This window comes from Peromyscus eremicus, chromosome 19 (assembly GCF_949786415.1).
Source record: "Peromyscus eremicus chromosome 19, PerEre_H2_v1, whole genome shotgun sequence".
Lineage (NCBI taxonomy): Eukaryota > Metazoa > Chordata > Mammalia > Rodentia > Cricetidae > Peromyscus > Peromyscus eremicus.
This window is the reverse complement of record NC_081435.1, coordinates 20,337,692-20,353,012: the sequence shown is the minus strand read 5'-3', so window position 1 is coordinate 20,353,012 and position 15,321 is coordinate 20,337,692. Positions and strand designations below refer to the sequence as shown.

Genomic DNA, 15,321 nt, shown 5'->3' with positions numbered 1-15,321 from the left:
TATAGAGGTCAGAAGAGGGCATCAGATCCTCTGGAATTGTAGTTACAGATAGTTGTGAGCCATCATGAGGGTGCTGGAAAAAAGAATGTAAGTCTTCTAGAAGAACAAATGCTCTTAACCACCGAGCATCTCTCTAGCTCGGCTGGCCTGTCACTCCTGACATAGATCAGATAGGACTCAAACTCACAGAGACCCACCTGCCTCTATGTCACCACAACCAGCATTACTTGTATTTTATTCTAAGACAGTTATAGATTTCACTATCAACCCTGTTGCATTCTTTGCTTTTTTCATACGTTATTTAAACAATGTATCAGTTACTTAGATAGAGCGTCTTTTTTCAAAATTTCAAATTCAATCACGGCTTTTCTGTGGAAAACACATACATGAAACTTTTTCCTTTGTTTTTCAGAAGATGCTTACAAAACCCAGGTGCGGATTGACAACGAGCCTGCTTACTTAGACATCTTGGACACTGCCGGTCAGGTAGACGATGTTTGTTTTTGTTTTAAATAATACTTGTTCTATTTTTGGAAGTACAATATAATTACACCATTTTCCTTTTCCTCCCTTCATCTCCTCCCATATAATCTTCCCCAACTCTCTCTCAGATTCATGGCTTCTTTTTCTTTAATTGTTGTTTAGATGATATGTTTAATAGACCTGAACAATCTCAGATAATTTCATGTTTAACTTCATGCACACTGACCGTAAAATAGATAGCTTTAATACTTCAAACAGGAGAATAAATTTGTAATATCAACAGAAGATTGAAGATGAAAAAGAATTGATTTGAAAAGGTGAGTCATATTTAAAACTCTCCTTGGTGGTCTAAGTATTAATTTACACATTTCAATACTGCATTGGCAATGAAATTATAAAGTTAAGAAAATAATTTATTATTCTTACACAAATGTAGAAATTCTATTTAGAAGCAGCAGAGAGAGAGAAGAGTGAAAATTATGTAAATACAGTGTGCTAATGTATATAATTCTCAAAAAATAAAAAAATGAACAAAGTAAACAGAATAAAAGTATTCTAGAATAATTATGAGAAAAAATATGAAGCAATACGTCACAGATATGCATGTCAAAGTTCTTGCTGTGTAGGAGGGTGGATGCTTTGTTTAACTTCACACTCTTCAGATGATTGTTAAAATGAACCCGTGTATTAAGTGCCAAGTGCAATCCATAAAAACTGAAAATAAGCAGAGTAATGAGGGAAGACTACGAAGAAGTTTTTAATGTGATGTGACATACAAAAAATAAAAAAAAACCTGAAAAATTAGGTAAGAAATCCATGTGTATACTAAGTACTTATATTCATATAAACAAACGGGAAATCACCGTGAATGGAAATATATCTGCTTGTGCTGGAACAGGCAGCAACCATCAGTGGCATATTAAGTAGAAGCAAGGCTCACTGTATTTGCTGAGAAGGAAGAGATAAGGAAGGAGTGAAGCAGGACTCAGTGGTAGTCCACTTGTCTAGAGTGCAAGTGCAAGTCCCCCTCCACACATACGCAAAAGGTAAAATTAAGTAAACCTTGTAACAACATCAGAGGAAAGATATTTCATTTCAAAGCAACTTTAGCTAAAAAAAAAAAAAATTACATTCTGTAGTAGTAAAAAGAAGCAAGCATCTTTAAAATTCTAATTTTAATATTAAGGCCAAATGGTGAGCCAAATTTAAAGAGAACCTTATAAAATCGTAAAAATTCTGGATTACAACAGAAATCATTAGGGTTTAAACTCCATTATGGACACAATTGTTTTCCTTCTATTATTGTTTTTAAACTTAAGATTTAAAACTTAAATGTAGGAGTTATAGAGCTATGTTTGATCCCAGCACCAAAAAAAAAAAATTAAAACAAGTTTAATTTTTCATCTCTTACGTGTAGCTACTTATGAATGACTGCAGGAATTAGGGTGTTGATAGTGAGTAATTCACTAGAATTGACAATCAATTTCTGTATTATGAATTGTATGCTAACAAACTCATTTGTTTCTAGGAACTTTGGATGATGAACTAATGGGGAAATTTCTAAAGACTTTGGGGACATTAAAATGGAAATTTCTCTCAATTATTCAAAAGAACATTTTTATGTAGGACAAAATATAATAATTTCCAGGAGAACTGGAAGCCTAATTTGAGAAAAATAGAGTAGACTAAATAAAGAAATGAGACATTTTTAATTATAATAATCTTTAACCACTGAAACAGTTACCTTGATAAACCAACATGACATAACTAAAAATTTCCATAAAAATGTTTTATGGAATGCAAATCCTTCATTCGTTGAATGAAAAGGTTGTTTCTCTTCTCCACTGGTCATAGACTTGGTTATGTCCCCATAGATGATACTGTTTTACTGGAGGATCAGTTCATCTGTGGAGTTTGTAGGGGTGGTCTGCTGTTTCCCCAAGAGAAGAGCAAGTTTTAGATGGCCTCTGGTCTACAGAAAAGAAGTAACCAGGGAGTAGACCTAAACCCATAAGCAGTGTCAATCAGATCTGGCTTCACACAGATCTGTTCTCATTGCTGCACAAACTTGTGAACTAGAAAATCATAACATTATTGCTTCATGCTTTGTTATATGCTGCTATTATGCATCTGATCAGAACAACATATTAATGGAGTATGTTTTGTTAAGTATAGATGGAGATAGAGAATAGTACCAATCCGTGGACAAAGTGTTGAGCAACGAAACATAAATCTGAAACTTCGTGATAATACTGAGAAACCTGGGAGTATACAATTTAATAGATGAGGGTGTTAAATTTATACACCATTACGTACTTGTCAAGCCAGGTATTAACTGTAGCCAAACATAGTCAGGAATACATAAAGGTAAGCAGATGGTGATATGTTAGCTTTTACACTATTATCAAACCTGCTTACACAGGAGGTGGTCTTTGCAGCTGATTTAACAGAAATTATATCTCTGTAGGGGACATGTGAGAACACTACTGAAGTATTAATAATGATGCATTGTTTGATTTTTATAACGTTAATTTCCATGTTTGTGGAAATTCATTAATTGTACAATAAACCTAGAAGAGAGATAGAAAAGCTGTTGTTAATGTTATCACCTGGAATTTGAGTATCATGGCATGCAAACAAGTGAAGAGGCTGTCCTCTTAGAGGTAACATTAAAGGCCACACCCAGCCTATTTTGTATTCATGTCTATAGAGGAGAAAAAAGGACAATTCCTTTTCTACCTGTTGCAAGCCTTATGGAGGACACTATGACAGAATACACAGACTAACAAGAGAGGTTTAACATATTTAATTAACCCGGGTATTATGTACATAAAAGCTTCACAGAAAGAAGGTATGTCTGCATATTCAGGGAAACATTGAATTCTTAAGCTTAGATTTGTTGAGAAATGGACAGCTGTGCCAAAAATGCTTGGGCACAAAGAGGGCAGAAGTTAAACAGAGGTAAAGAAACTAGGCTGGCTTGCTTATGTTCCTTCTGGCCTCTCCTGGCCCACATTTCTTTCTCCTGTGGTTAGGCAGGATATGTGTCATGTATAGGTCTTCCAGTGACAGTGGGCTGGGACAATGAGATGGCTCATCAGGCAAAAGTGCAGAAGAACCCTCATGGTGGAAAGAAAACTGCTTCCTGCAAGTTATCTTCTGATCCCAAAGTGTCTGCCACAACACTCGCAAGCCCCTCCCCCACCCCGCCGCCGAATAAATTAATAAGTAAGTGCAATAAAATACTTTTTAATAAAAGAGTAGGCAAAAGAAGGTCAAACAAACTATTCTATTTCTGTAGTTTTGGCAATTTCTGAAATGCCATGCTTGGGCATAGCATGCCCTGCTCCTCCTCTTATGCTGTACAGGTAGCCTGGAAACTCCACGGAAATTTTATGGAGGAAAGTGGGGTATAGTGAGAAATCCAAGGGAGTCTGCTTAAGAGTTATAAGGAATTTATTAGGACATAAATTGGAAGAGACAACTCACTAAACCGAATAGGCAAATCATCAAAGGGTTCTGGAAGGCTGAGGTCCTGTCCCATGCTGCTCCTGCCCCGAGTCAGTCCACACCATCCAAGCCCACGAGGGAGACAAGAGAGCAGAGTACCTGCCTCTCAGGTCTTAAGGGTCACCCCGAGGCCACGCCCCAGAGGCTGGCACTTCAAGGTCATAGGTAGAACAGGTATCCACTACAGTGGGGGCGTCACCACATCTCAAATTAAGGAGGACTTTTAACCTGTCCTCCCAGGGTTTGAATTAGTATTTTAATGCTCAATTCTCCCATAGATGCTCATGAAATGTATATTTAACTTCTCCCCTTTTTAGGAATTATATTTCCAAAAGCAGCCAGTCAATAGACAACTATAATGACTAGAAGGGGTTTTCTAGCCACAAATTAAAACATTCTTATCTATAGCTTTATATGGGCTGTAGGTGCATCTGTTGAAAAAAAATATTACATATTTTGTAAATGTGCTGTTTGAAGGCCAAGGAGGATATGTGCTTTGTGAAAGTTGTGCACTGATTTGAAGGTCACTCCAGACTCAGACAACCACACAAATTCTTTTATTTTACTTCTTTTATGCAACATCATAGTGAGTACCAAGGACTTCCTCAACAAAAAACAAACAAATGCAGGATGTAATAAAAGGGGTGTCTGTCCTCAAACACCCCGAAGTTTGGAGCAGTGGGGATGCCATATCAAAAAAGGTAGCCAATTGTGAGAAAGACTATGGTGGATTTATACAAGTCTTGCTAGTAGGCTTTATGAAATTCCTACAATGTCTCAGTCAAAAACAGGAGAGACACACACGGTTTCAAAGGAAAGTCTAATTAAATGTGTGAAGTTTAACTTAACTATAAATTTCTTGAATCATGTTTATCCTTATAAGAAATAATGGCAATAGTTCTCTAATACCTTTGATACCTTTACATTTATCAATATGCTATTATATCCAGTAACTAAAACTATTAATAAGAAACAAGACTTGGAAATGACCACACACTTGGCTACTGGAGGGGCTCTATCACTGTAGAGTGAAAGGACATGCAGATTTATCTGGTTTACCCCTAACCAGCTCTGCAGTCAGAGAAGGCTTCTAGCCAATGTGAACCCAGTTTACCACTCTGAAACGAGAGAACTAGACTGGATCTCTGAGGTGTCGTCCAGATTTAAGGCTCTGTAATTTTCTGAATTACTGCTGGCTTGATTGGTGCCTAATTCTTCTATTAAAGTTTTAATTGCCAGTTAGGCTCCAACTTTTAACTTTGTGTGTTTGTGGCTAATCCTCACAGAGAGGCTTCAGGGCACGGCCTTTTCCCTGAGAATCATCTCACTCTACAAATTGTTGTGGATTCTTTCGAGATTGGTAAATGGAATTTGAGCTAGAAGTGCCCCAAAGTGGACATAAAGTTCTGAGATGACCATGATATCCTCTTAGATAATTAAGGCCATGTCCTGAGGTCAGGGCAGGTATACCTAACCCTTCAGTCAGCTCTTATTGTGTGTTGATAGTTCTTACTGAGTTCTCCATTTTACTGAGTAGTGTTCTCAGTCAATCGATACAATTCCACAAGAAAAACACAAAGCACAAGAAGGTAGACTTTTGAGAATTTAAGTACTCTCCTAAGGAGGACAGAGGTAGCTTTTCACTCTGAGTGGATGCCGTCAGAGCCATGTGGGATGTGCTGATTCCTGGATTCTTTTCCACTTAATTAGGACTTTCAGATCCCAACATTTCAGCAGTGGGTTTCTAAAGTAAAAAAGTTTGACGATTTAAGTTTAGGCAAGAGAAGGTAACTTTTAAATATAAGACTAAGTACCCCTCCCCCCAATTAGTAGCTTGAATGGCTCGATGGTAGAGTCCTTGCCTATCTTCTCTTGCATCCTGAGTTAAATCCCAACCACACTAGAAAAAAAGAAAACAAACTAAAAACATTAAATTGTTTAAGAGTGTAGCAATGTGTTTTAAATGCTTGTATTTCTACACATGCAATAATGAAATTCATAAATGATACCACAAGGTCATCACAAGGGAACCCACAGAAACAACTAACCTGGGCTCATAGGAGCTCACAGAATTTGGAACTACAGCCCAGGAGCCTGTGTGGAACCCACCTAGGCCTTCTGAATATCTGTGACAGTTGTGTAGCTTTGTCTACTTGTGGGACTCGTAGCAGTGGAAGCAAGGGCTGTCCCTTATGTTTTGGCTGGCTTTTAGGAGTCTATTCCTTATACTGGGCTGCCTTGCCCAGCCTTAATACAAGGGTAAGATATTAGTCCTACCTCAACTTGTTATGCCATACTTTGTTGATACTCATGGGGGGCCGGCCCCTTTCTGAACAAAAACAGAGCAGGAGTGGATTGAGGGGTTGGGGGTGGGAGCTTGTGGGGAGGTGCGGGGGAGGGTATGGGGGAGAGGAGGGAGGGAAAACTGTGGTTGGGATGTAAAATAAATGAATAAATTTAATTAATTAAAAAAACCTTTCAAAAACATAGTCAAGATTTACATGACCTGTGATGGGGTAAAAAGTGTATAATTAAAAAAATTACATGTTAATCACTTTTAAAGTGCTTTTTAAAAGTAAACATTTTTTTAATTCAGGGATAAAATCACCTACAGTGTTAACTACAGAAGATCTGAAAAATGGCTATGCTTTTTTGTGAGCAGTATGCCTTCTTAATGTGATTATTTGGGCTCTAATAGATTTGTAACATTAGATTTTTGCGTATTGAGATTAGAAATAAGTAAAAACCCTGAAGTTCTTGGCCTTGAAGAACTCACACTTTTATTTTTGTATGTTAAGAAGGAATTAGACTCAAAATTGAGGAAAGAAATATTTCATTGCATATTTTAAACTTATCATCTTATTACCTTTCTCTTATATTTAATTTCATTGAAATACTGATTTAAATATGAGTTATTTGGTTGTGCAATATGCAAAACATTAAAATTTATGTATTTATCATGTTCATCTTAGCCGATATTTGACAATTTTCAACATTAAACTTGCAAAATTAAAAAACATGATTTATAGTTTGCATAAAATCTTAAGTAAAATGATAACTAAGATTTTATTTGTGTGTATACTGGGGATTGAGCTCAAGGTCTTGTGGATACTAAGCAAGCACTTCATCAAATGAGCAACCTATCCTGCCCCTGTCAAAACTCTTTAAAGCATACTTTCCATAGAAATGTCTGATAATTAGAATTTCTTTCATCACTCACCCATAATTCATATCTCAGACTCTGGGTAGCAACTAACATGATGCAATCACTTCAGTATTCTACTGTGGAGGGTAATGTCAAACTGCGTTCAGTAGTTAGTGTTGGGGCACTGTGCATAGAACTGTCATTGAGGAAGGTTCTTACACAAACACTTTAGGCAATATAGAAATATTTCTGAGTTAATATTCATGTAAATGGCTATAACTGTGAGTACTAGATGCCTTAGAGACCACATATTTAGACATCTCAGTTTACAAATACATTATAACTCAGAAGTGGCTTAACCAAAACCTGGTGGCTACTAACTGACAGGGAGGGGAGATCTTCACTCTTCGTTCATAAGCTCTGCCTGGAGTCCTGTGGGAATGTATCTTTTACCTCCTCTGAAAGCAATCTTCCCTCACGTGAATAGTGCTGGCATATCTGTACATGGCAAGTCCTAAAATGTGTGTTTTGCTTTTTCAGTATCAGCATTGTCATGAAAATATTTAGTTAGAAACCAATACAGAATGTTGTGAGAACAAGGGACCAAACACGAAGAATAGTAAATCTTAAAAAGTAATATTATTGTAACATTTTTTACCACCATGCCACTCTTTTCTGTTATTTCATTTTTATGGTATTTTTTCTGAAAGGATTTTAAGCATTTGGAGATTTTTTTTGCAGTTCTAACATGTTAAACATTGTCTACATATTGATTCATTGGGAATGTGATTGTACTATCTAAACGAATTATATTCTATTTGATATCTATATAAATGTTTGAATTATCAAGAACTGTTGGTTTATCACATAACACAAGTAACCTCAGCGATTATTTTATGCAGGAGCAACATAAATAGAAGTAAGTAGATAGCCGGGCGGTGGTGGCGCACGCCTTTAATCCCAGCACTCGGGAGGCAGAGCCAGGCGGATCTCTGTGAGTTCGAGGCCAGCCTGGGCTACCAAGTGAGTCCCAGGAAAGGCGCAAAGCTACACAGAGAAACCCTGTCTTGAAAAACCAAAAAAAAAAAAAAAGAAGTAAGTAGATAAACTGAGTGGCACATATGGGTCACATGGCTTGTTTTCGTCTCATATCTGATGGAAATGGGTTCTATAGCATTACGTAAAATATTTATTGTTAATATTATTTTTGCTTCATCCAAAACGTCTTATTTGGAGTGAATGTTATTTATGCGTTTTATGTTCTATCATGTTGTCATTCTCAATACTACTTTATGTATTACTTCTGCAATGAGGTATTTTGAAGTGGAAAATGACCATGTTCTCTGGACAATTCTAAAAGATGCAACAAACACGTATGTTTTCAAATGTCTCTGGTATTCAAGAAATTTTTGACTTTTTAGTAGAAAGAGTATATATTGGATAGTTAAGATAAAATGCTACCAATGTACTGTAAGGGTAGTTCTCAATAATGTTTTAAGAATAATAACTTTTCTTTTTCTTAAAATGTTAACAAAGAAGGATAACATCAGGGGCTCTACTCATGTCCTTTGTAATATAGCAACAATATTATGTTAAAAATTAATTATTTATTCTTAGAGAAATCTAGCATGATAAAGAGTCAGGATGTGTTTGGAGTTTTATGTGTATCTGGGAGGCATCAAGGAGTCAAGAAAGATTCAGAAGAAGGCAAATGGAACATTGGATTCTTAAGCCTAAACAAGGTGTTAAGGAAAAGCTCTATGATACTTTCTAGACAATATTTCTGCATTTTACACTGCTATCATGGCTGGTTCTGTGTTCTAATATAGTTTGAGTCCGTAAAGTTTCAGGGGTAGAAATTTGGTCAATAGAGAAGTACCATTGGGAAGAGGCAGGAATGTTTAAAAGGTGGAGCCTTAGCATTGGAAGGCCATGACCTCAGAGGATGTTCATGCTGCTTTATCAGGACTGTAATTCTGGAGAACCTTGCTGTGACCCAGTCACAAATGGACCTTCTTGGTCTCTGGCTTATGTCTCATCCTCTCATCTCTCCTTCTCTTGCACCTTCTACCATGATACCAACTGCTCTGCTGTGATATAGCCAGTGAGTGTCAGTGCCCTATCCTTAGATCTCAAATACTATAACCTAAGCAAGTTCTTTAAAAATTCAATATAGAACCTAATGTATTTTAACAAAGCAATAGAAATCGGATCACCACATATAGTAATCCAGAAATAATGACATTAATTTGTTTGGAATGACATACACTTCAAGTTGCATAGGAAGGATAAAGCCGAAAACCCCCAAGGAAAATACCACAGTCCTTGAGTTTGAGGTAAAATTATAGTAAATTTAATTTAAAGATTTTTTAAAAAATTTTTGTTTGTGATTTAGAATTGAGGAATGCTCCATTTTGTAAAAATAGAATGATTGTTCCAAAGAATTGAGCAGAAGAGCCTGATTTTAAAGGCAGAAAAAACAAAAACAAAACAAAACTGAGGCACACAGAAGTAGCAGATAGAAAGTTGGTTAGTGATTTTAGCATGACTGCTTGCAGGGTCTAGTTCATGGTATCTCAGGTAAATGAGGTTCCTTCTGATTGACTAATTTGTTTGGCATTTTTTTTTGATATTAAAAACTGGTGTATTTCAGAATTCCTGGTAATTTTATGTTTCAGAGCAGAAGTCATGCTGTTCTAGTTTGGTCTGCTGGGAAGGAGCCCAGGGTGAAATATCAGTGCAAATAGAAGCCTGAAAAAATCGTTAACATCCCACATGCTTTATAGCTAACATTTTTAAGTTTAAATAAGTCCACTGGCTTTCTTTGTAAAATTAATTTTTAAGAGAAAGTGTATGTCTTCTTTTATGTCTGTGTCTGTTGTCTTGTTAGATATTTTGTGATATTTCTTAATTATGTGGTTGTTCAGTTGACGGTAGAAAAAATACTATAGCCAAGATTTTGTGTGTGTATGTGTATGTGTGGTGGGGGGTGGTGTAATGAGGGCAACCTTTCAGAAACTGATATTCTATTAAAACTATTCTTATTGTTAGGAATCCTCAAAGACTCTCGACACTACACTTGAAGTAAAAAAATTTGCAATCCAAATTTCTCCATTAGAAATCAATTCTGCAACTAGGCAGCAGACTCCTAAAACGATCTCATTCAAAGAGCTTGTGAGATTTGTGGGACCAGCTACCAATAAATAGCATGCTGGTTTTAACACTAGTGAGAAACTGGAAACAAATGGACCAAAAAAGTTGGAAAGTGTATTGCCCCAGAGCAATTAAATGTCTTATAAACATGTAGGGCCTTTCTTCTGATCAATAGGACTTGATGAGGAGCCTCTGTGCGAGGCTCTTCTGGAGAATGTGTTAATTTAGCTGTGTACCAGAATCCTCTGAATTCTGAATGCAGACAGAAATGATAATGAATATCTCATATAAAAGTGATTCTCAGGGATAGGGGGACCACGTTACAGTGACAGTTTGAAGCTAAATAAGGAGTCCACCTGCCAGGCTAATAAGTATATTTGATATTGCCAAGAAATCTAAAGCCAGTTGCTCACCTGTCAAGCTGCTGAACCAGAACTCTGTACCTTGCCTTCCACTTTGAAGCAAAGCTGTCTGTTTCTGAAGGATCCTAAAATAAATATGCTTTCATTTTCTGAAAGTACTACCTCTGTGAGTAGCTCTGGCAGTTATCTAGAATCTTCTAGCTCATTATCCTGACTACTGCTCTCTCATCCTAAATAAATTCGTGTTTCAAATGGAAGATAAAATATCTAATGGAAAATTGAAACGTACTTATAGCAGTAATATTTTAATGGAGCTATAAACTGAGCACTTTCCAGAAGGAAAATAGTTTTAAAACCATTTAAAATGATTTCCCCTCCCATTTATGGCTTGCTTATTTTTGTATTTCTAATTTTCTTTTGTGATTCAGGGAAATCTAAGTTAGGACAAAATGCAAAGTACTACCATTTCTCTTTGTAGATACCCAGCTTTGCCTTCAAATCAAGCTTCTATTCTCAGAAAGCCCAGAGTGCCTTCCTGGTAGAAGAACTGAATTGTATTTCAGATAGGGTTTATATGTCAGAAAGACACAAGTCTGTTATTATAGCTACTTGTGTTCTCACTCCTGTATCACCATATTTGCAATGTCATAGGAATGATGCCGAGTTGTGGAGAAAAAAAATAGGCAAGATACAGTTGAGATGGTTTAATGGAAAAAGTAATCCAATGAGCCGTATTAAGGTTACCTCGCATTGAACTACAAGAAGCCAATAGGACTGAAATAATTCCGTGAGTTATAAGGACAGTACTATATAAATATATCTCATCTCTCTGCTCTGATAGGAGACTTTGTAGGCTTCTCTTTCAAGCAATGTCAAAATGCCAAGTTATCCATGTTAATAATTCTGGTGGTAAACGTATATACTGCAGTAGATATCACTTCTTATACTGTGTGGCTCTGGAAAGGGTATAAAAAAAGCTAGTCCAAGTACTAATCACCTGGTATCTTAGGGGAAATACGTTAAAAAAATTAACTTCAGAATCAGATCTCCTAACGGTCTCAGGTCCTCACAGATCAATGAGTTGGGCCTCAACACTGATGCTGCCTACGTCTGACTCAGGCATTCTATCTATTTCTATCTTGATCCTGCACTGTGATTATAGAAGGGAGAAGCCCGTGGTTGCAAGTGATCATCAGGAAGCGTGGGGTGGTCTCAAGAACCAGCACAGAAGAATGGCATTCATGGTCATGGTAGAGTTCCCAGCATGGCTGTAATCTTATCAGACATGTTCCATCTCTTCATTGAATCTGAGTTAATTATGTCCCACAATAAGCAGACTAACCTTACCAGACAATCATTTCCAAACCCGGACTTCTGGCAACAACTTTTATATTTCTAACCATATATTTACAAAACTTTGAGAAAAAGAAAGACAATGCAAAATTTTAGTCATTTTGAAACTGCTTGTCATAGTTTGGTTTCTGTTTCTTCGAGAAAATATACTGATTGAAAACAATGGAGGGAGAAAAGGTTTATTTACAGATTATAGTCAATCATCAAGGAAAGCCAGGGCAGGAATTCAAGACAGGAACCTGGCAGCAGGAAGCGAAGCAGAAACTATGGATGAATGCTACTTACTGGTTTGCTCTTCAGGGCTTGATCACCTTATTTTTTTCTTCTTTTCTTTCTTTTTATTTTCTGTCTATCACTTCATGTTTTAGATATGTGGAATAATATTAATATGAACATATTTGTAGATATATTTATCTGAGACCCTGCTTTCAATTTGAGGGTATAATTAGAAGTGGAATTATTAGATCAGAGAGGAATTCTATGTTTATTTGTTATTATTATTATTGTTATTATTTTATAGTTCTCCCAGATCCTTCCACCTCTCTAGGCACCCAATTTTATGTTATTTTTATCCCCCTCCTCCTCTTTCACTCCTTCCTCTCAAATTACTAAAACAAAAACAAAAAAAAGCAAGAAATGCACACCTAATGAAAATAAAAATAAATAAGAGACCAATAAGACAAAAAAAAGTCAAAACAAAACAAAACATAAAAATGTCATTGAATTCTTTTTTGTTGGCCAACCTATTCCTGAGTGTGGCCTGCCCTGAAGTGTGATTGATAAACCCAGTGACACTCCATTACGAAAATTGATTTTCCTTTGCCAGTGGGTCAATTGCAAATAGTTTCTTGGTTAGTGGTGGGACATCTTGTCCACTTCCCCCTCTCAGTGCTGGGAGGCATTCTGGCTTGAACCCGTGCAGGCCTTGTGCATTCTGCCACAGTCTCTGTGGATTCATGTGTGTCTGGAAGATACTGTTTCCTTGTACTAGTCTATCACATCTGTCTGTTACAATATCTGCCCCCTTTTCTGCATAGACTCCTGAGCCTTGAGAGGAGGGCTTTGATGAAGACATCACATTTAGGACTGAGTACTCTAAATTAATCTGTTACTCTCTGCACATTGTCTGATTGTTTTTCTCTTTGTTAATTCCCATCTCCTGCAAGAAGAAGCTTCTTTGATGTGGAATGAGCAATGCACTGATCTATGGGTATAGCAATATGTCGTGAGTTGTTTTATTGCTATGTTCCTTTAGCAGAATAATAGTAGTAGTTTTTCTCTTAGTCCTGTGGCCTATCTAGTCTTGGGATCTTGGTCACTTTACCAGGGTCAGGTATGGGTTCTATATTATGGTGTAGGTTTAAAATCCAATCATAAAGTTACTCCCATAACATTTGTGCCACTATTCTACCAGTATATCCTGAAGGCAGGTCGATGTTAGAGGTCACCAAGGTTTGTAGATTACCTTTCTCCTCAGTAGTGTGCAGAATACCTTCAGGTATCATGAATGTTAGTCAGGAGGGATGAAGCTTCTAGCTAACCACCAGCTAGATCATCTCCTTTTCCTATATAGCCCAAGTTAACCTGTCTAGAGAGGACACAACCCACAGTAGGTTGAGACCTCTCACATCCATCAGAAAACAAGAAAATGTCCCACAGACATATCCACAGGGCAATCTGATGAAGGTAATTTTTCGGGTAAGATGTCCTTTTCCCATATATGTCCAGGCTTGTATCAATTTGATGAAAATTATGACATTGTTCCACTTGTCAACTTCGACACACCAAAACATTACATTAGGCCATATCCTTTTCATTACCTGTCTTTAAGGTCTCATGCTAATTTCACAAAATAAAACAGTACAGTTTTTAAAGTTCCACTGTCTTTAGTGTTTTTTTTTTTAAACACTTAAAAGTCCAAGATGTTTTTAAGATTCTAATATCTCTTAACTGTGGGGGCTTCTGTGAATTTCAAAATAAATTTTATAATTTCTTACTCAATGAATAAAAACCAAGGAGCAGTTATAATCAGATAAAAGCAAAACCCAAGTCCAACAGAATAGTCTAAATTCTGCAGTTCAGTGTCCGACACCTAGGACTCACAACTGTCAGATTACTGATCTTAAAATGGTGTGTAAGAAGCCCATTTTTAAAGGCTGTTTTTTGACTTGATTGTGAAATAATACTTCATTTTGTTCTTGTTCCTGATTATAGTAGGAGCTTTCTGGCAACTTTCTCTTTACTTCATCTACCATGATAATCAGCGACCTTCATTCCCTCTCAAAATAATAATGTTCGCTATGCCTAATCCAGTAAATGCTAGGAAAAGTTTATTGCAATACCCATATTCAGCTCTCTCCTGAATGCTTGCCAGCTACATTTTTCTCCAACCAGTTCATATTTTGTCTATAATTTTTAACTATCCAAATTAACTTAGTACACTGATAACATACTCTGAGGGAAAAAAAGTCAATACTTATACTAAGTCGAGTGTTTTAGAATGGAGCATTTATAATAAATCTCAGCTTCCCTCACATTTGAAATTGTTGTTGAAATAAGGGTTGGCAAAGCAGTGTAAAAATTTGACATTTAAAAATCTGTAAGTTCTGAACTCTCATAGCTTCACAAGTGTCTTAAATTTTTTTGCTCCACTTTGATGATACCAAAACTTTAAAGTTTGAAAAATGCATTATGGATGTATTATGTAAAAATATAGCTTTAGTTGGCAGACTTATTTTAAAAAGGGGCCAGGTTGACTTACCACCAGAGATTGGGGGATAAATATACATTTGTATGTCTTAAATGATATAGAGCATTCAACATATATATCATTTGAAACTATTCAGCTTTTTAAGTGATAACAGCATAAGGCCAAATCTGTTTTTTTTTTTTTTAATTGTCCCTGGATAGTCCTAGCAATAGGATAGCACAGACGCCAATGAGTTTTTACGTGAATCATCAGTAAACATTTTCTCACATAGCTCATCACTGATTTTCTAAGCTGAACCTGTTTCCACATTTGCAGTAGAATACAGTCCTGTTCCGCTTGCCTTGTCTCTCTTAGCACCTTAAGAGAACCTAGGAATTTACTGCAATATGTGACTCATTCACCTCCGTGCAAGTCTTTCATTTCTGACCCTAAAAGCCTATCTTACAAACTGTGAGGCAGTAAGTACCTATGAGCTTTTGGGGTTATTTCCTGTGCTAGGTTCTAGGAGAGTAATAATCCAGATAACAGCAAGTACAAGCCAACCCTCCTCCAGGAGACTGCTGCCTACTGCCAGCTGATGGTGCAGTGCCTTGGAATAATTAAAA

General features: G+C 36.6%; 1 protein-coding gene across 1 annotated transcript in view; it reads left to right on the top strand.

Moving 5' to 3' along the window:
- The first annotated feature begins 417 nt into the window (after positions 1-417).
- The window catches only part of Rit2 (Ras like without CAAX 2), a 237,909-nt gene continuing 223,005 nt past the window's right edge, over positions 418-15,321 (top strand). Inside the window, exon 1 of the mRNA XM_059246481.1 lies at positions 418-486. The gene's annotated coding sequence lies outside the window, so the exon portion shown is untranslated. The remainder of the gene's footprint in view (positions 487-15,321) is intronic.